Source organism: Ambystoma mexicanum, chromosome 6q (assembly GCF_040938575.1).
Source record: "Ambystoma mexicanum isolate Mex_15411 chromosome 6q, UKY_AmexF1_1, whole genome shotgun sequence".
Classification (NCBI taxonomy): Eukaryota; Metazoa; Chordata; class Amphibia; order Caudata; family Ambystomatidae; genus Ambystoma; species Ambystoma mexicanum.
This window is the reverse complement of record NC_090937.1, coordinates 524,339,629-524,361,481: the sequence shown is the minus strand read 5'-3', so window position 1 is coordinate 524,361,481 and position 21,853 is coordinate 524,339,629.

Here is a 21,853-nt window from a genome sequence, read left to right as displayed (position 1 = left end):
CCCCTGGAGAAAGATTACGGGTCACGCAACGCTTAGGCACACCAAAAACAAAAATGTACGAGCACGCGACCCCTCAGTAATCCACGTGCATGGAATATTAAGATCCCACAGTATGCTGTGGCACCCAGAAACACAAAAAATGCATATGCGTGGAACATGCAGGCTACTATGACCTGGGGTACGCAACACACAGGGGCAACCACAGTGGGAATAATATGTGCGCAACTCACTGTCTGCCTGCAAAAACTACGAAAAAACCCACACAACTCCCTCGCTAAACCAAGAAGTAAGCTCTGGCACCGTAAACAAGAAGTACGCACTGCAACCATTGTGAAGTAATCGCAAAGTGAACCCACAAGAAGAGACAGAATCACAGGATCGCTCTCCACAATAAGCACATACAGCAAAATGGCGCTTACGCCCTAAGGATCTTTCCTCAAATTACACGCTTACATGCTGTTTTTTCACGTGCGGACTCACTCTGCATTAAGCTGGTCACACGACAAGACAGGGAAGAGCACGCTCCTGCCCAGAAGGCCATTTACCTGCCCCCTAGAGCCCCGAGCAGCCTCCTACAAGCCATCTGCTGCTGCCAGCTTGCCTGCTGTCAACATGCCCTGCTATTTGGTGCCTGCACAGAAGCCATTGCCAGGGATCCTGTTCCTGTGACCACCTCAGCTGAACCAGAAGACTCCCAACAGGTGTACCATCATTCCACAGCCCAGCCCTAAAACAAAGTTGACAACCCACACCTGCCTCACGGGTTGCCATGTCTGACTCAACACCATCTGGGGGCAGTGGCAACCCCCAGTCAGAGAGGCAGACGGCTGCCAGCTTCACTGAAAATGAAGTTGGCATCCTGGTGGAGCGAGTCCTAGGGAAATTATGCTGCCCTCTTCTCAAGTTCGCGCCTCAACAGGGATGGACGGAGGAGGATCTGGAAGGACATTGTGGATGCCATCAATGCAGACGGGGTGGCATCCCGCGACTACGACCGTGTCCTGAAGCTCTGGGAGGACTTCAGGTCCAGGGCCCTCAGGAAGGCCGGTGCCTTGTTGCTGCTCGTGGCGAAGTGGGGCGCCAGGACCAGCTGACCAACATCCAGATTAGGGTCCTGGAGTGCATTAAACAATCACTTCACCACCAGGTCCTCGAGATGAAGACCCGTCCGGAGTCGAGTGGTAAGTGTCCATGTGTTCATCTCCAGCGTAGTGCATGTTGAGGTGTGTCAGGTGTGTCTGTGTGCAGGGAAATGAAAGTGAAGCATGTGAGTCCGGTCAAGCATGTGCAACACCCCTGACCATGCCCCGCAGGGAGCCCATCACTGCTGAACATGTCCCACAGGCAGCCCACAACACAGGGGACCACCCAACACACCTGACCATGCCGCACAGGCAGCCCATCACCCCTGACCATGCCCTGCAGGCAGCACACACCACAGGGGACACCCCATCACCCCTGACCATGCCCTGCAAGCAGCCCACAACACAGGGGACCACCCAACATACCTGACCATGCCCCACAGGCATCCCACCACCTCTGACCATCCCCCCAAAGGCAGCACACACTACAGGGGACCACCCAACATCCTGACCATGCCCTGCAGGCAGCCCATCACCCCTGACCATGCCCCGCAGTCAGCCCATCACCCCTGACCATGCCCCGCAGGCAGACCACAACACAGTGGATACCCCATCACCCCTAACCATGCCCCGCAGGCAGCCCACAACACAGGGGACCACCCAACACACTTGACCATGCCCCACAGCCAGCCCATCACTCCTGACCATGCCCTGCAGGCAGCCCATCACCCCTGACCATGCCCCACAGGCAGGCCACAACACAGGGGACAACCCAAAACACCTGACCATGCCCCACAGGCAGCCCATAACCCCTGACCATGCCCCGCAGGCAGCCCATCACCCCTCACCATGTCCCATAGGCAGCCCATCACCCCTGACCATGCCCCGCAGGCAGCCCATCACCCCTGACCGTGTCCCGAAGGCAGCCCACACCACACGGGGGACTTTTTCCATGGCATTTGCCTGGCGCAGGCGGGGTACGTGTATTGCAGGGGGTGCGCAAGGAGATTTTTACACAATTTGGCTGCCTGTGCATGGTACGTGTATTTGCAGGGTTACGGTAGGCCTTTTTCACATGATTTTGAGGTGCCAGCAGGGTACGCGTATTCAAGGGGGTACGTGAGTTGATTGTTACGCGTTTTTGCTGCCACGAGCGGGGTACGTGTATTGAAGGGATTGCGTGGGGAGATTTTCACGTGTTTTGACTGCTGAGAGTGGGGTACGCATCTTTTTTCACACAATTACAGTGTAGGGGGCCTGTAAAATGGTCCAGGGTTAGCGCGGACCTTTGCACCATATTGGGGATTTCTATGGCTTTTATTCTGGTGCAAGGGGCGTTCTTGGGGGCGTAACTGCCGCTGCTGGATATTTGCTATGCCACGGCTGAAAATGGCTTGGGAAATCCATGAATACGCGACTGAATGCTGTTTGGTGCACGCGGCTGGCGCAAGCTAGCGCACGGTCCCTCTGTGCGCCAGCCGCGTGTGCTACATCTGCTCCAGATTCTATGAATTGGCCCCTTAAAGTTGGAGAGAAAGAGTATTCCCCTATTGAGAGTGAAGCATTCCTTTCACTAAACCTCAAACTGTACTAATGAACATTGTGAGCCTATAGAAGATCAAACTTGCCTACGATGCAATTGTACAAGCCTTACCCAAAACCAAGACAGTGGCACTAAGGCTTCTGGGTATTTGGGTGGCTGACATTGGCAAAAGAGGTGAAGGCAAACGTTGGGGGAGGGAAATCTTGCTACTCAAATATAACACTAACATGGTTGTGGTTGTAGACAGACAGAGGAAAAGGGATTGGAGAGCCTTAAAGTGAATTTTGTCTTTACAATATTAAAGTCCAAACCTGTCTTTACCATATAAGAGTTATGAAATCAAACCTGTTTTTACAAGTGAAACCATAACTGTCTTTTGAAGTGATGTTAAACTTGTCTTTACAATTCCAAGCACTGCAGCTGCGATAGTATATTTTGGTTGTCAGTGATTCACGACTTCAGTGGTACAAATGAAGTAGAATGCTATGGGGTCAAAGAGAGGTCCTCATAGTAAAATGTGGTATAAATTAAGTTGTTGAAGTAGAACCAGCAGAACTGAGACATCATCCTGGCAAATATACCGACTGTGATTTCAAACCAGAAGAAATAAATAACAATTCTTAACCAACACTTTTTTGTTCCATTAACATTCTAGAAGTTGCATTTCCTTTTAAACTGTATCAAATCTGGAAGCAGTTAAAAGGCATTGTGACTGAGAAAACCATTGATGTTATTCTGAGAAAGTTGAGGGTCTTTATTTCAGCAGAAGAGAAACATTTGTTGTTGGGACAATGGTTGACACATCTTTACCTTGATATTGACTTTTCAAGAACTGATCTGAGACTTCGCTACCAAAGTGGTTTGTCCTCATTTTCTTTTGGTTGATCATTGAAGAGAAATATACCTTGAGTCCTGGCAAAGTGGGTTTACCCAGGTTGTTTAAAGGTTATCAATATATTATGAATGTCATTCCTGATGGTAATTGAATTGCCATATATTTTCCTTTATATTTGATGTTTAGAGTGAGAGCCAGCATTCTTGTGTTAGATTGTTTCCCCTTAGTTTTGTTGAGCAGGGAAACCCACAGTAGAGTAGGGCAAGTAAGGCATTTTGAGAATCATTTTGTTCTAATAAAATGGCATGTTTGAACAAATACCAGTTTTCCGCCTCACATTGCTGACCTCTCACAGTATTTGTTAGGCAGAATACCGTGCAGTACCCTTTGGGACCACTACATGCAATTAAGACTACAAGTGTAAGCACAATTTCACCTTTGTTACAAGCCTGTACTACACAGTAAAGTGGTATGGATATTGATGTTGATATTTTATTTCTATCGCACTCATACACAAGTGTTTCAGAGCACGAAAAGCGATGGCTGAGCAGCCAAACTTATCTCAAGGGTTTAAGTGGCCAGTAGAACAAGTTACACAAAGGACCATCAAATACAGTGATTCAAATATACACTTACTCAAGGTCTCTTGGTAAAAGAATATACATTTATTTACACATTTAGTTAGAAAACATTACACTAGCACAAGCAGCTCAATATCACACACTAATACACCACAAATACGCAACAGGCATGTAAATGAACAAGTTTAGCTCCAAAATGAAGTGGGAGCAAAATGTCACTTCATATACTTTTAAAAGGGGTATGAAGACAAGGTTATTCAAATGAACAGCACAGCTGCACTCATAGGCAGGGCAAAGGGTTTCAGTAACTACAACCAGCAATTAATCTTATAGACCTGTGCCAAAGTCAATGGTTCAGAGTCTTTGTATTGGATAGCACAGTTCTGGTAGAAATGGTAAAGTCTTTGCCACAGAGTTTAGAAGAATTTGGCTAAGCGAAAAGTTTGACAAGTGTTTAGGGAAGGCCAACCCTTCAAAGTTGAGGAAAGTTTCACGCACTTTCTCGATGGCTGAAAATATTTCTTGGCCACGTTTGTACAGTACCTTATAATTGAAGAAGAGCTGTAGCTGAGGCAGTTGTTCCTGGCAGTTCCTGAGCTTCAGTCGTGGGGACAAGAAGGAGGATGCCGGGAGCTTCCTCCACTGCCCAGAGATGAGGCCAAAAGCTTAGCAAGACGTTGCTTGAAAGTGTGAGTGCCTTAAAGACCACAAACTGGTTTCCCTCCCTTTGGCTATCCGGTTTTCAACCACACTCTGCTGAAAATTCAACCAAATGGGGTTGGTGTCCAGGTGGCTTATGAGTTGGTTGTTCCCACCAAACTCAAGGGAAGAAGTTAAACTTGAAGGGCTTCTCTGTCGATTGGAGTTTCATACAATTCGGACCTGCAGCAGGGCTTCACTGGCCATCCAGGAGTTCCAGCAGTCCTCCTTCTTTAGCTTGTCTTCGGTTCTTTCGTTCCAGTGGTCGAATCCGCTTTCCAAGTCCCAGAGACCTGCTTTTAAACAGTTTTCCCCCATTCATTCAGCCTGGCTGTCACTCACCCAGCAGGGTGGCTGTCCTTGCTGGACAGTCAGCCAGCCAATCACACCAGAGTGCATTCAGGTCTCCTAGGAGACTAAGTACAGGGAGTTTTGGGCACCTCCCTCACATCCTGTCCACCCCAGACATTCTGGCACCAGAGGAGGGCTTCAGCACTGAAGCCCACCAAGGGCACGAACAAAGGGACCAAACCTGGTTTAGCGCGCAGAGACAAACACAAGAAAGACTTTTCCTAAAAGAAATGGCGAACAAAGATGTCTGGAGTCTGTTTTTACAGATAGGTCTGGGGCGCCATATTCAAAAACATGGCTGACCCGATTTTTAGCTACCGTTGTTATCGGTCGCGAAAAATCATGGTAGTTGATCTAAAGCACTGCCACCAGCCATTTAAAGTAGGAAAAGGTAACATTTTACTGTTAAATGAGTGTTTTGATTCAGGGGAAGCTAGGTAACCCCTCCAGCACTCTATGAGAAGATAGTGTGTGATGGGTCAGTAAATTTAAAAGACTAGTAAAGCCAATTTAACTTTACATGCTCTTGGAGAAGGTAGTCAGTCCCAGAGAAGGGATTTAAACCTTGGAGAATCTAAAAGACACCCCTGTGCCACTGCACTGAAGGTGCTGTGTGAAACACAGAAAAAGATTATGCCACTGGAGTTGCTTTTAAAACTCTAAAGAACACAAAAGTAAAACACACACAAAATGAAAGGTTCAAAGCCCCAAAATATAGCAAAATAGCTGGAGGGCTCTAAGGTAGAGGGAATTAAGCACTTGTGTGAGAAATCTCCCTAAGAGTATGCTTTGACATAATTTACATGGTTAACGATTTAGGACGTTATGGGAATTAGAAAAATCATGCTTGCTTTAGTATTATCTCCAACTTCAAATGTATCATACACAATGTTGAGTATGTGAAGATATCAGAAGGAAGCAGTTTCCTCCCCAGTTCCCTCCCCGCAAATTGTTACACAAATGGGTACAGATAACTATATCACCTGTAGTTATACATGTACATTTCTCATTTATTTGTTTGTAAATGTACAGTTTCTGAAGTTACATACGTGTGGTATTTATGTCACAGCAGTGTTATTGAAAACAGGTGAATCACATGGTATTTGAAAAATGAGTTTAATGTGAACATGCATTTGAAATTATATGTAAAACATAGGTACAGGTAGCAGGTTCCACCTATATACAAACATGTGTGTGGACAAACATACATATTTATTTTTACATATATACTGTTGCAGAAGAATGGAAAGTGAAGTTACTTCTTATATAAACTTCGATACACCAATGTATATGAAACCAAATATGGGCATACCACACCTGACTAAGCCTTGGATTGTTCAGTAGTATTTCAGGTCAGGCTAGTGCTCTACAGCGCCTTTTAAAGCCTACTCCCATGTCATTCTTCTCAGGCATTCAATGCTTGAGAGTCCACCTGGCGTTTTCCACCTATTTTTCGACATAGTTGATCACTGGCCCAAGATGTCAGTCCCCTCCCTGGGTTACGCCGATCTTATTAAAAGTAAATTAAGAAGCACAATCCAGCCCCATGACAACCAGCTTACCTACAGAACCACAATCAGCTCAATATGGGAGGCATAACCTGAGGCAACTACTACAAAAGCACAATCTCCCACATGCCCTTTCTCGTGGTCTCAGTTAGTTATAAAAGAACTAGAAATGGTAACATTTTCTGACCACGTTTTTGTGCCTAGAAATGTGTGGGACTATTGGTTCCCTAATATATTGTGACAGCATAAGGGAGTTGTAATTCAGGCATTTAACATCACCTTCCACCTATCTACCTCGTGGGAACCAACTTAAAATTATCGGCGTGTTATGTATGGTTAACACGTTTGAATAATTAACAAAAAATACATGTTGGCATTACTCTGCAATTGATAAACAGTTTCAGAGGACTCGCCTGCTTATTGCAATGGGTTTAAGAAGCATATACCTTCAAAAATTGCCCATGGACGTTTGCACAAGATGGATTGTTTACATTTGTATGAATATGTATAGCTTTTATATTTACATTGTGGATGTGTTGAATGTATGCACATGTTTAATGCATTATAAAATAAAAGCATGAATTTTATTTTATGAAATGTGATTTAATCATGGAAAGAACCATGGCGGTTAGGGGCAAGATGGCTGCCCTGGGCACCTCCTTCAATTTCCAGTGTAGTCCCACCACCATTCACTTGGCAGAGGCATTTGTAACATATCAAAACAGAGGTACAAGCACTGGAGTTAGTAAGCTGAGAACCAAGCTTCACATAGGATTTTCATGCCACAGATCACAGGTGTCTAGGCTAGTAATTTCAGATCCAGGTTGGGTCAGCACGTCCTCCACTTGCACACGCTTCCTCAGTCCTGCAGCCAACTTGTCCGAAAGAAGGTAGCTAATCAACATTTGGAAACTAAAACAACATCGTTTTAAAACTTAGTGTCTTTATGTGTGCAGGTTTTTAATGTGAGCATGTGTGAGTGTTTGCAAGACTTTGAAAAGAAGTGTTCATGTTTGAGTAATTTATTGCAGATGTGTGTAGGTATGTATGTTTGGATGAGTGCGCATATCTGAGGGGGAGACTAAGGTCCTGATTCATAAAAAAGGGTAAATTGATCCTGCAAATGTTGCATGCCGAAAACGACTAGATTACATGCGAACCCCCACAACCAAGCCAGCACCCCGGCGGGGTTGCGTTGCGTCCGCCAGAACCATGAACTGCGCCCCATCAACATGCAGAGCACTTAATATAAAAGTTGACATTTGACAGTAAATATGCATGTGAACCCTTGCAAAATGCTCCTGCACCTGATACGCTGCTACCTGCACCCCTAAGTCAGAATGGAACCGTGATTGCGTGCACGTACCGCAAAATCCAACTTGCAATCTTACCTTCATGCAGCAAATCCCATGAGCAAGTGCCTGTATGCCTGTATTTGGGTGGTGTAAAATATGATGTCTTTGCTGGGCCTTTTCCCTCCGAGGAGTTTGCCCACTTGGGTCCATGAATACAATGCGTTCTGCACCAATGTGAGCGTGTGATGGACTGCATGCTGGCAGTCCATCGTAACACCCACATTTTCACAAGTTCTTCCCCATTTCCTCAATGCCGCCCCATTCCCAGCCCTCTACAAAGGCCACACCCACGTCCTGAGTGGTGTCTCGCACAAGGCACTCGGCTGCTCAACAGAGACATGAGGGGCAGGCACAACAGTCATGCAAGTCCAGGAAACGTCCTGCGCAGTTGATTCCATGAATCGATCGACAGATATTTGCATGCAGAATGGTACGCAAATCCCTGAATTTACACACACATAATTCCATGACTCTGGCCCTAAGACTTCATATAATTGTTTGACGGGGAAGTTGGGGCCACATGCACAGCATCATGACAAAGTGTTAAAGTGGCATTGCTGGCACCCATTGTGGGGCAACATCAAGAACCAATTTTAAGGTGGAAAATCTGTGCAATTTGGTGGGCACAATATCCTGATAGTGAGAGTTAGTGCTAACGCTGATATATACTGTAGGAACAACATTGTAAAAGTGTGTTACTGTGCTAATACTGACATGTATCGTGGGCTGAGAATCATAAAAGCATTTTACAGTGGCAATGTTGGCATATTTTGAATACTGTAAGATGACATGGTTGGTGATGGGTGCACTTTGAAAGACATTTAACATAGCATAAGATAACATAACACAATATATTGTAGCCACAACATCCTCAAAGTGTGGTGCAGTCATAGATATATTGAGAGCTCAGTATCAGGAATGATTTTTACAGAGGTCATACTGGCATATATTGTGGCTTCACTTTCCTGTGTCATGTTGATGGCCCAGCATCTATTGGATTTTACTCTACGTAACACTTTGCAAATTGTATGGCTATTTACATCATTGTCCTACATAATTCTGCTGTAAAATGCACCATGTCAACCTAGCAGTTTCAAGAAAAGGTGTGAAGTGGGTGGATGGGTGGTCTTGAGCCACCCTTTATTACTTGAGTCTACTTTCTTCCCTCATGCAATTTCAGTGGAAATATTGATGCACTTCTACTAAAATGCTCACACATCACCATTGTCCATGTAACATATGGAATGTTGGTGACCCCACTGGGGCCAATGACACCTCTGGCATCAAACACTTCTCCTGCCACAGAACATAATACTATTATCTTGGTGCAAAGCACACAACATGTAATCGGTCAAAATCCTGTGACTTATTGACTGCAGTTTGTGCTTAGGAAAACCACCTATTTAAAATCTACAGTCTCATATCAATGATCACTTTACCTCATGCTGTAGCGCTCAAGTTATATAATCCAGTATTGCACCCTAACATTAGGATGTGTTCATATCAAGAGCACTGAAATGGACCACTGCTAATTGTCCACATATTTATGGTGACCAGGAGTATGCTTTTTAATGGGACCCTTGAATTAAGACTTCTGATGTGTGCATGCAATATGTTAAAAGGCACATGCTAGACCATTTCAGCCTAAGCATATGTCTGCTGCCTTGCAAATGAAAGACATTGTGTTCTTTAATGGGTTTTCTCTGTATTGGCAGGTGCAGGTTTTATTAAATACAAGGAAGACAGCGTTCATCGATAGGTTCGGAAATCGCTTTGACAAAGAACTTCTTCATCTACGTTAACACCTACTACGAACAAGTCTCTGGGACGGCTATGGGAGCCACTTTTGCCCTAAGCCTCGCTAATCTCTATGTCGCAAATTTCGAAGAGGAAAAGATTTACAGCCCCAACAACCCATGGCTACCCAAAATGGGGCTCTGGTGAAGGTATATAGACAATGTTCTCTTGAAATTCGTAGGCAACGAACCAGACCTCGTCCTCTTCATGGAGTGGCTCAATAACCAAAACCTGTTTCTAAGGTTCTCAGAAAAACACAGCAAGAGCTCAGTCCACTTTCTAGATCTCACCCTTGAGATAATAAACAAAACTGTTGTGAGCACAGTATTTAACAAACCCACAGATAGAAATTCACTAGTTACCTACGAGAGCTTCCACCTGGCAAGCCTGAGAGGAAACCTACCTTTTGGTTGGTTTCTCAGGTATCGCAGAAACTGCACAACACCGCTTGATTACAACCTAGAGTCAGCACGGTTGGCCACTAAATTGACGAGAAGGTAAAGCCAAATCGCATAGCCAAACAGGCATGAAAAAGAGCCATGAGTATCCTGCGAGAAGTCACGCTGGAACACCATGGCAAGCAGAACAAACTCAACGAGAAGATCACAGTGGTCCTGAGTTTCTCGCCATTGACGAACAGAATCAAGAAAGAGGTTCTCAAACTATGGCCCATCCTGAATGTCGGCACCCTGTGCCTGGATGCCCTGAGGTTTGCCATAAAAAGATGGAAAAACCTAAGAGACTCCCTCGTGCACTCATTCAAAGATACAGAGCCCAGGCTTAATACACTTGCGGGGCAGAACCAAGTGACAGGCCATACTCATTGCGGGACATGTAGCGCATGCTCCAGCATGAAGAGATCCACCACCATCGATATAGGTTGGCATTTCCCTTGGACCCAAAATAATCTAACCAACTACAACAGCTGTAATGTGATCTACATCATCACATGCCCGTGTAACAAACGCTATGTGGGCATGATGACACGCCCAATTAAAACACGGCTTGCAGAGCACAGATCGTGCATATGCACGAAGGAAATCACGGCACCCATAGTGCAACATTTTGTAGCACAGAAACACACCCCAGCAGACTTCACATGGACAATCATTGAAAAAATGGTAATACCCGCTAGAGGAGGGAGCATCCACAATCTCCTGTTCAGACGAGAACAGCTATGGATCTTTTGCCTACAGACAGACAAGATCGGGCTCAACAAATATACCAGCTGGCAAGCTCTGGCCACTCTTTGACAACACCAGTATTTGGCTCATTGAGGCTATACCAGCTGCACCTGGTGAACTGAGAAACTCCCACGCTTGATTTTGGACTTGAACCAGCCCCTGTGGTCTGGACCAGCATGATGTGGATAGGTGCTTGGGTGATGTGCAATCGGGGCCTTATGCACCACTGCGCCCCCAGACCTTTGGTGCCCATGCCACTATCTCCACACACAGGAGACCAGTAGACGTGGGGCCCTTCTAGGTTCCACACACTTGTTGTGATTTGTCTTCCCCGGGTATGGTGTAATGTAACACTCTGTGACAGCATGCTGTAATATATGACATGCAGCGCCTGAAGTTTATGCCTCCCTGGGATGATGCAGACTCTCCCCTGCACTTGCACTATTTCAGGCCTATGGCCTGACTCCAAGATGGCCACCACAGTCCCATGCAGAGCGGCCATCTTTGAGTCGCGACCACGTGACATGCGGCACCATGGCAACTATAGACAGAGTGGTCTTGCAAGCCGCAGTGAAGAAAACCCTTGCGCGCGACCCGCAAGACCACACTGACTTTCGCATAAGTTAAGCACACGCATTGGACCCGGCGCACAGCCTGTCACTCCCCCGCATGCGGGGTTGAGAGACATGGATAGACGGGATCACTAGCGATGATCCCGTCGTGTAGTATACTTGCAAAATTCTAGCTGTAACGCATGGCGCGTTCAGCAAACAGTGCTTAAGGCACAATCTGGTTAAAGTTAATTGTAATGTGAACTGCTTGCTTTCCTGACTCGATGGATCTGTGAAACTAGCATTGCCGTAAATACTGTTGTTTGGCCCCTAGGTCTCAGGCCGCCTCACCTCCCGTGTAGAGAGCCACCACACCACTCGGAGAGGGTAAGCCTTTCCCTCACTATTGTTAAACTGATGTGACAATGCAGTGTTTTGTAATATGCCTACCTTAGAGGTTCTAAAATGGATATTCATCCCCGATCCCATCTCTCACCCCCCCTCCCTCCTGTCACCCCTACAGGTAGAGGAGCAGAATTACTGCAGACTAAGCTGCTTGTTTAACTGAGAAGGCGCACACGGTGGAGCCCTTATTCTAGCCCTGAGGAATGTGGCCTACCAACATAGCACCACATCAACCGGTCTGCTGTAGAACAATCTGACCTAGTGCAAATTCCTATCCACACAGGTTCAGCTTGTTCCTGGAAAGGATCCCCATAGTAACAAACCAGGGGTCCCATATCAGAAGGAAACCTCATGAGAGGAACCTATCGAAGAACGCTGTCTTCCTTGTTTTTAATAAAACCTGCACCTGCCAATACAGAGAATACCCATTAAAGAACACAATGGGCCTCATTACACGTTGTGCGGTAAAAATAGGAATTTACCGGCATGGCGTAATTAGGGTGTCCGCCCTCGCAAGAGGCCGCCATTTGCGTGCCATTACGAGTTCACGGGCACGAGCATAGCGCCATGCCGGTAATGATCCTACCGCCATGCCGCAAAAGTCCCCAAAAAATCCCTTAACGGCATCGTCGATAGCTGTGTTAGCACTTCCGACCTGCCACCACATGCAAATAGCGGTCACCGCAATTAGCGGACATCGCCATTAGCGGTCACCGCTAATAGCGGTGACCGTTATTTTGCGGAAATGGAAATAGCGTCATCGCACAGGAACGGGAAACAGCACGGCGGCCATCTTTAAAAACACAATCCATTGCCATCCTCCTTATCCAGGACACCTTACCAGGAAACACGTTCGGAAATCCTTCCAGGACACTGTAAAGATGCCCAAGGCTGTGAAAAAATCATCAGAGCGGCAACGCAAGGAGAAATTCAGCAATGAGGAGCTCATAATGCTCACTCAGACACTAGCAGAAAATGCACAGGTGGTCTTCTGCAACGACATGCGGCGGGAGACCATCCTGAAGAAGAAGGCCATCTGGGAAGAGGTAGCCCACAAGGACAGCGCGATAGGCACCACCACCCGCACAGTTAAAGACTGCCGAAAGAGGTGGGACGACCTCTGGCTACGTGTGAGGAACATCCTATCCGTAAACCGCAACCTGGCTACGGGCACAGGAGGAGGCAGCGAATCGCCGATTAAGCTCAGCGACAGGGAGGAGACCTGTGCATCGACAATCAGCGTGGAATCCATCGAGGGAGTTGGACAAATGGAGCATGGCGTGGCCATTTCGTCTGATGGAGGTGAGTGTATGCATCAAACAATGCACAGTGAAGTGTGATGGTCGTCCCAATCATGTGTCCATATGAATGCGGGGGATCCAGCCACAAACAAACATGCATGCATCACCACATACCCGTTCAACACAGAGCCATTCATGCATGACCCACCCAACATCCCCATTACCTGCATCCACACTAAAGAGCCCTAAATGCATAGAACGGCATGACGTATTCATTCAGCATAAGGCAGGTCGACCCATAAATGATGATTTTCCCCATGTCTCGCCTGTACAGGATCACACACAGAAACTGAGGAGGCACGCACTTCCACGCCTGCTCCCACATCCAGCAAAAAACCCAGGAGGGATGCCACAGGGGACACCGCCACATCCTCAAGGGCAACCAGGAGGAGTGACCATGACCACAGGGACAAAGGCAGCAGGAGCACCAGTTGCACGCAGCCACAGGCCATGCCTGCTGCCGTCGTGGCACCCACGGGAGTGTGTTTCTAGCAAGTGAAGGCAGCATTGAGGGAATGCACTCTGCTGCCACCAGCTCACCGGGTGAGGCAGCAGCCACTGCCCCACTTTCGGATGAGGAGGAAGCACCTGGCATTGAGGATCTAAGCCAGAGCCACAGACCAACATGCCCCTTACTGGCAAGCCCGAGGTTGTCATTAGGTCCGGTTAGCCAAGGAGAATCACCCACCCCCACCCTTGAAGGGCCATGGAGCCCCCAGGTATTTTCACCTGATGCAAGTGCCATGGATCCAGGCACATCATCCATCCCACCAGCACCCACCATGCGTCATGACCTATCATCCATCTTTCGGAGGCAGACCGAGATGACTGGTCTAGTAGGGCAGCATGTGGCTGAGACAGGCCGCCTGAGGGAGGACATTGGTACATTTGCACAGCAGACGAGGGAGGCCATGGAGGCATGCACCAACAGAATCTGCAATGAAATGGCCCAACTCAGGCAGGCCATGAACCGCATAGCAGACGCAATTGAGCGCCGATGCCCACTCCCAACCCAGGATGAACCGGGCCCAACCTCCTCTGGGAGTTCACGGCAAAGTAGCCCCCTACGCCGGTCTCTGCGCAACCTGCGGCGCACCACTTCACAACCACCAGATGACGGAGCAGGCACTGGCAGTTAGGGCCAGCAAGGACTGGGTGCCACATGTGGAGAAGGACACATTCACGCCATGAGGCTCACATGGGGGTGTTGTGGGGGGAGGGGGTAAGGGTGATTTTGGGAGTGTTGTGGGGGGAGGGGGCGTAAGGGTGATTTTGGGAGTGTTGTGGGGGCAGGGGGGTAAGGGTGTTTTCACAGTTGGGGCCCTGCACTTATTGTTGTCTTTTGTTCACAATACACTGTTTGAAAGTTTACACTGGCTTGGTATTCATCATTGTGTGTGTGTACTGTATTGGGGAGATGGTTCTTTGTGGGACTGACCACATGCATCAGGGCAGTAATACCCATCTTTATCCATTACAGTCATACCTTGTATGACATGCAATCTGATGCATCAGATGCTGACGCACATCGTGTCCTGCCTGGACATTGCCACTTGCATGTCCCTGTGGGCCTTTTGAGCCATCCTCATCACCATCCACATCATCCTCATCTTGTGCTTGCATGTCAGGTGGCATAGTCATATTCCGCCTGATGTAATTTCAGTCCCGCAACACACATGCCATGGTTTACTTCGGCACTTTGTCATGGCCGTACAGGAGGGCTTCACCCAGCACACTTAGGGACCGGTGCTGTGTGTTGTAGAGGCCGGATGCCTGCTCCATCACAGCACAGGTACGGCTATGTGCAATTTTCTTGTCCTCTTCCTGCTGGTTCTGTGGTATTTCTGGGTGCCCTGCTGGTGCTTGCTGCGCCTGTCTTGCCCTACTCCTACTCCTCCTGCGTCTCCTCTGTGCTTCATGTTGTTGATGGTGCCGCACTACAATCACATCCTCCAGCCCATGTAATGCGGGCAGTATTGGAAGCATTTTTGTGTGGGAAGGGGTGTGGGAAGGAGAGTGGTGTGCCCTTTTGTGCTGCCACAGTCTCCATCCCCTACACCTGTGCTGGATGTGTCCACCTGTGGCAGGTGGACTGCTCAGGTCTCTTAACGGGAGGTTCGCGATGCCGGTATTAGTGCCATGGGGTTGGGTGTTTTGGGGTCTTTACCATGCCGCTATTACCATGTCCGCCTACCTTGTGATGGGATGCTATTATCGACATGCCGCTATTTCCGACCTGGGGGTCGCGCGCCCATTGACTTGCCGCTATTAGTGCCACCGTACTAACGATGGCGCTAATAGAGGCAAGTCCGGGTCGTAATTGGATAGGAAAATTAGCGTTACCGGTATTCACTTACCGGTGACGTTATTTCCTCACTGCCGTCCGTGTAATGAGGCCCAATGTCTTTCATCTGCAAGGCAGCAGACATATGCTTAGACTGAGATGGTCTAGCATGTGCCTTTTAGCACGTCACAGCGCACCATAGACAAGTTTGAAAGCTCAGCCACAGACGCTGGCTTTCCATAACTGTTTTCACTCAACAAGCTGTGTGTTTTTTCAGTGTGACTACGATATTGTGCAACTCACAGTTGGCAATCCCAAAAACAGTCCTTTGTGTTTTGTATACATGCAATATGTTAGCCATAACGTTGCTTTGTAATACTAAAAAGACCGTTTACAGTGCATCTTTAATCATTTCCTACCCAAATTTTGTAACACTGGATCTCAAATATTTGAAGTTGACACTGGTATAATAGTCTTTGTATCATTATGATAATGTCGCCAACCTGTGCATCTCCTATCTTACACACTTCTCTACTGTGTGCTTTTGCATTCTCCCTTTTAAGCTGGATCTCATTGGAAATTGTGAAACAAATATTGAACTGCAAAAGGAATACATGGCACGTTTACAAAAAGGATTGCAGACATGTGTGCGTGAGTTTGGCATAATCAGAGAATTGTTTTCTGATAGCTAGAGTATAACATTTAAAAATATCCAGCTGCATAGGGAGCACCTCCTGGTATGGAAACCAATATTTCAATCAAGGTAAATGACTTCTTTGGTGACCAGCTTTAGGCTTCTTGGGAATGAAAGAATGAAGGAAAACAATATCATTCAAGGAAATAGACATTAACTCGCAAATATTCTAAGTATTATTTTTACCAAATGTGTGCTAAATAACACGGAATCTGAGATGGTTGCAGTTTAGACAGTGTCCGTTACCTCCGCTGTAAACATTTTCTAATCCTCAAATGTCCTGAACTTGGATGCTCGGACATGTGTAAGCTGAGTAAGAGGTTTATCGAGTTGACCTTTATTGGATGTAGTCAGTGTGTTCCATGAGCGCCTTGTTCACTGGCAGAGCGTGGGCAAGGCAGATTAAAACGCGCAGTATCCATGATAGAGGGATACATGATTCCATTTTCTTTTCATAAATTCACGTGCATTACAGACATGTATCACTGCAGTTATTTACCAATAACATGCACACGGCTTGGACCTTTATGTGACGCGGGTTTACGCTATCATTGCCTTTGTCTCAGCATCAGTCACTGGAAAGAAAAGCAAAAAATATGGACATGGTCAGACAGGAGCAACACTTTATACATGTATTTTTAAATAGCAGCAGAGCTTGCACGGTGGAAATGCAAACTGCCGCTGTAACGAAGAAGGTCAGCAAGGAATTATACATCTGTGTGATGAGCAAGTCATATGTGTGCATAATATTTTCTCCAAGATATGGCTCGAAAGCAAACTTTTCCAACCAAACAGGATGGTCGATAGCACCAGCATTTGAAACAGGGCCGTTATTCCTTTTGTACAACCACAAGGCCGTTAATAAAGATGTCCTTATCTAGATAACTGAAGCAATGCTCTCTTAGGCAACACTTGAAAGGTGCTGTTGAAACCTCAGAGCATCAGTATTCACCCAGTCAGTATTTCAGTATTTCGTTAATTGTAAGGATATTCAACCACAGTCCCCAGGCATTGACATACTGGCTCCTTGTCCAACAGCGTGGCAATGTTAAGACCATCGGAACATTGGTCCGAAGCCTACAATGGGAAGAAAGCAGACATATCCTGGCATGTACTGCCTACTGCTCTAACTCAACTGCCTCGCACCAAACGTTGCAGGTCTTTGGACCACGTTTTCTGAACAGCTGAACGGGAATACACTGGAAATGCTGCCCACATAAGACTACAACACAGCAGGGGGAGGGCCGGCAGGGCACGATGCAAGCCTGGAAGACAGAAGTGCTGGTGCAGGTAAATGGTGGGTTAAGGTCGGGCTGTCAGGGAAAGGGAAGTGGTCTGGAGGGGTCGTGAAAGGGAGGGGGTTGGTCTGTAAGAGGAAGAAGCTTAATAAGGAAGGTTAAAGGAGGGGAGTTGTGGTGATAAAGAGCAATGAGGACAAAACGTGGAGGTGGGGCAGGGTCGAGGCAGAGCAAATGTGCACATCATTGGATGTTTGTGGGTGAACCCACCCCCCCACCCCCCAATGGAGGCAAAATCCCAGACTGTTTTTGAGGCTGCTCTGAGACCTTTTTAGGAGTGGCCTTGAGCCATAATGACCTAGAACCATGCACAAAATTGTGCTTTGTGGAAAGTATTGAATAAGTTCAAGCACTGGCACTGTTCTGGCATATCTTCCACACCCCCGTGTTTTAGTCCGCCTGAGCCATTACGAAATGCAATCAGCAATTTGAAAATCTGTCTGGTACAACCACCAAGTAGAGCAGACCATTTCAATTGGCTTGGCCACATTCATCTGCATGGAAACACAAGCAACCCCAGACATGTGTCGGCATGGTAGTGCCTACTTTCGTTGCACAGGGAATTTCCCTACAGGCTGCTTTGTTTGCACCATGGCTTTTCAGGACATCTGCATGAACAGTTGCCATAATGAGGAAGGATAAAGTGGATCAGCAAAAGGAAGAGAGTGGGGATCTGTGGAGGGAGGCGGTGGGGTTTAAAAGGTGGGAGGGCATGGGAACAGGATAGGAGGGGGGAAGGTTGTAGATGGAGAAGTGCTTAGTAGGAGATCAGAGGTTTCAGGGGTCTCCCCGTACAACAGATGGGAGGGGGTTTGAGGAGCCAAAGGGTAAGGACTGTCAGTGTGTCCCCTGCAGAACAGGAAGTTTGGGGATCCTTCAATGTCAAAACCAGACACAGGAAACTGCATATTGGCAAAAGTGGCACGCAGGAAATTTTCGTGGATCCTTCCACGTTACCATTTTGTATCCTCTCTGCGCCATTACAAAAGGGGCAAGCCATTTTAAAATCAGTTTGGTACTGACATTGTTAGGCAGAATCATATGCAGTACCCTTTAAGACCACACACAATTAAAACTACAAGTGCCGGTACAAATTCACTGTTGGTACAAACCTGTACTACACAGTAAACTGGTAGCGATGGCTGAGCAGCCAGACATATCTCAGAAGTAAAGTGAGCAGTATCAGAAGTCACACAAAGGACAGCAATTACTATGGTTCAAACAAACACTGACTCAAGGTTTTCTGAGTAAAATAATATACATGTATTTACACAATCATTTGTGAAACAATTTTCTAGGTAAAGCAGCTGAAAAGTCACAATCTTAATATACTACACAACACCCAATCAATTCTGTACACGTTAAGCTCAAAATGAAGTGCGAGCAAAATGGCACTCCAGCAATTTAAAAGGGAGGGAAAGACAAGGGTATACAAAATTAAGCAGCACCAACAAGTAAGTAGGCAGGGCAATCTAGAAAAGGCTTGCTACAATGATGATTCAAATCAATAGGCATTGGCCAATTTTAATGGTTCAGAGTCTTTGCAGAGGATCACACAGCTCAGAGTAGTTTGCGGTTAAGTCTTTGCCAAGAGTTTGAAATGAAGTTGGTCGGAAGAAAAGTTATTTAAAAGAGTAGAAAAGGACAAGCCCTCGGATTGGCGAAAGTTTTAAAACACTTTCACCGCGGTCTGATGGAACGAACAACCGTGTTTGAACAGTACCTTAGAAGAAGAAGAATGCTGTAGCTGAGGCAGAAGTTCCTGGCAGATCCTGCAGTCTCACGGTGCCTGAAGCGACTGTCAGACTGAAACAAAGGAGGAAGACTCGAGGGTCCTGCACTGCCCAGGGAAGAAACCAGCAGCAGAACAAAGCAACAAATAAAAGGTGCGATCCTTAAAACCCAAACAGGTTCCAGTCCTCCTGGCTATCCGGTTCACTGCAGCGGTGCACAGCAAATTCGAAAAGGGGGGGAGGCCTTGCTTGGTGTTTGGTGAACTGGTTGGTCCCAGCAGCTCAAGGGAAGAAGATTCCTTGCAGATCTTCTCTGTCATTGAAGTTTGGAGATTCGGACCCGCAGCAGGGCTTCACCGGGAGGTTCATTAGTTGCAGGAGACCTCTTCCTTCAGCTTCTCTTCGGTTCTCTCGATCCAGTGGTGACTCTGCCTTCGAAGTACCAGAGACCTGCTTTTTATGCAGTGTTTCTTCCATTCACGCTGCCTGGCTGTCAATCACACACCAATCACACACCAGTGTGGCTGTCCTGGCAGGACAGTCACCTAGCCAATCAAACAAGAGTGCAACTTGGGTCTCCCTCCCTGTGCAGGGGGCCTAAAACCCCTCCCTCACATCCTGTCTACCTAGACTCTCAGGCGAACAAAGGAACCAAACCTGGTTTGGCGTGCAGAGTAAAACACAAGAAAGACCTTTACAAAAAGAAATGGCGAATAAACCCAGCCGGAACCAAAAAAAAGTAAATGGGGTCCAGCAGATTTAAGTTTGAGGCTACTAACTTAGCCTATAACAGTACCAAGGCTATTTAAATAGACCATGGTAGGAAAAATAGGGTAGATATCACTGCCACCAGCCACATTTTAAAGAAAGGGGAACAAAATCATGTTCCATGAGAAACAGACAAAAGGGATAACTATTAACGCTTTCCAGTACTCTATGTAAGATAGTTTGTATTGGGTCTGTGAATTTAAACAGACTAATAAAGTCAATGGAAACTTTACATGTTATGGGAGACAGTAGTTAGTTCCAGAAAATGGAGTTTAAAGTGGGAAGTCCAAAAAAGACAACCCTGTGTCACTGCACTAAAGGTGCTGTGTAACACACAGTAAAAAGATGATGCCTATGGAGTAAGTGAGGCTCCACAGTCTATGAACACAAAAACGTTAAACACACACAGCAAAACACATGTAAGAGTGGGAAAAAAGAGTCACACTGTTACCAGGTGAAAAAAATAAATCCTAGAAATCCAGCAAAGCTGCTGAGGTACTCAGTATGTAAGGGAAATTAGCCATTCTGGAGAATTCTCCCTAACACATGATGTGTATATACTCCTCTTTAAATGGTTATACTTCTATGGTCATCCCAGCCACTTTAAATAGGAGAGGTATATATTCAGATGTCTTGTGTGTGGATGAAGGTTAATTTTTAATGTTTTCTCCAGAGAGATTTCAGCTGGTTTTACTCATATATAATTTATCGAATTTAAGGTGTTTAAATATGACTTCTAAACTGAGCTATGTTTCTCTGTTAAAGGAATGCATTTACTAATTGCATCAGATTTGTGTTGACTGCAACATTTTTGGACATCTCTTTGTGTGCGATGGGGAGGGGGTGATGGAGTTTAATATAAAACTGTAAACAGTCCAACCAAATGTACTTTTTGATTAACATTTTGTGTAGAGACACTTAAAGGGAGATTGTATGGGCTTGGGGGTGAATTGTCCGCAAACAGTGTCTCAATATTCTGGACTTATCCACTACTGGTTAGACAATGATATCTGACAATTGCTGTGATAATTTCAATCTCCAGTTGCACATAATTTATTTTTCTATTGAGTAGGGGTTGTGCTCCACTTATTGGCATTTGAGCTTGAGTTCAGATATTGTGGGAACGTTATTGTAAGAGGAGTAGATTGGCCTACGTTAATGGACTTTGCAGGACTGAATAGAGGTGAATAGAGGGGAGAGCAATCACATGCCATTATCTTTGAATTTGAATGTGAATTTGCTTTCTAGTGCATCTGATGGTGTGCTGGGCTCTGTTAGTAAACATATAGCTGTGTATAATTGGAAGAGTATTAAATGTCAACTTGCTAACAAAGACATTTTAAAATAGTCAAAGAATGAATATGAGAATGGTACAGATCGTTCAACCATGTTGCCACCAACTGTGGAACATGTTTTATCCTTTCTGATGGAAATTCCTAATTTCTATGTTAAAGATGGTTGGTTCAACTTAGAATGTCCCAAAGATAAATGCAATTCATTGGTTGACCTATTGGCTGAGGATACATCTCACAGTATGATATTCTGTGCAATATAACATTGTAAAGATGTTTTTAACAAAGATAATTTTAACTGGGCTTATTCTGGATGGGTTGATCTAATGAAGGCAGGCAGTCCAAAAGATACTCTTACATTCCAAAGTGTGATCACTTCTTATCTTAAAAGCTGAAATATTTCTGGACCTGAAATGGATTTTCCACCTTCCAGCTGGACTGATATTTTTACAAGCATTTTGCATTCAGAATCGTATAACCTGCCAACTTCTTTGAATACCTTGTGTCTTTTGTTAACATACATTGGGCCTTAGAAGTAGAATTTTCAGTGGATGAGGTTATAAGGGAACTTCAAATACAGTCTTTAAACAAG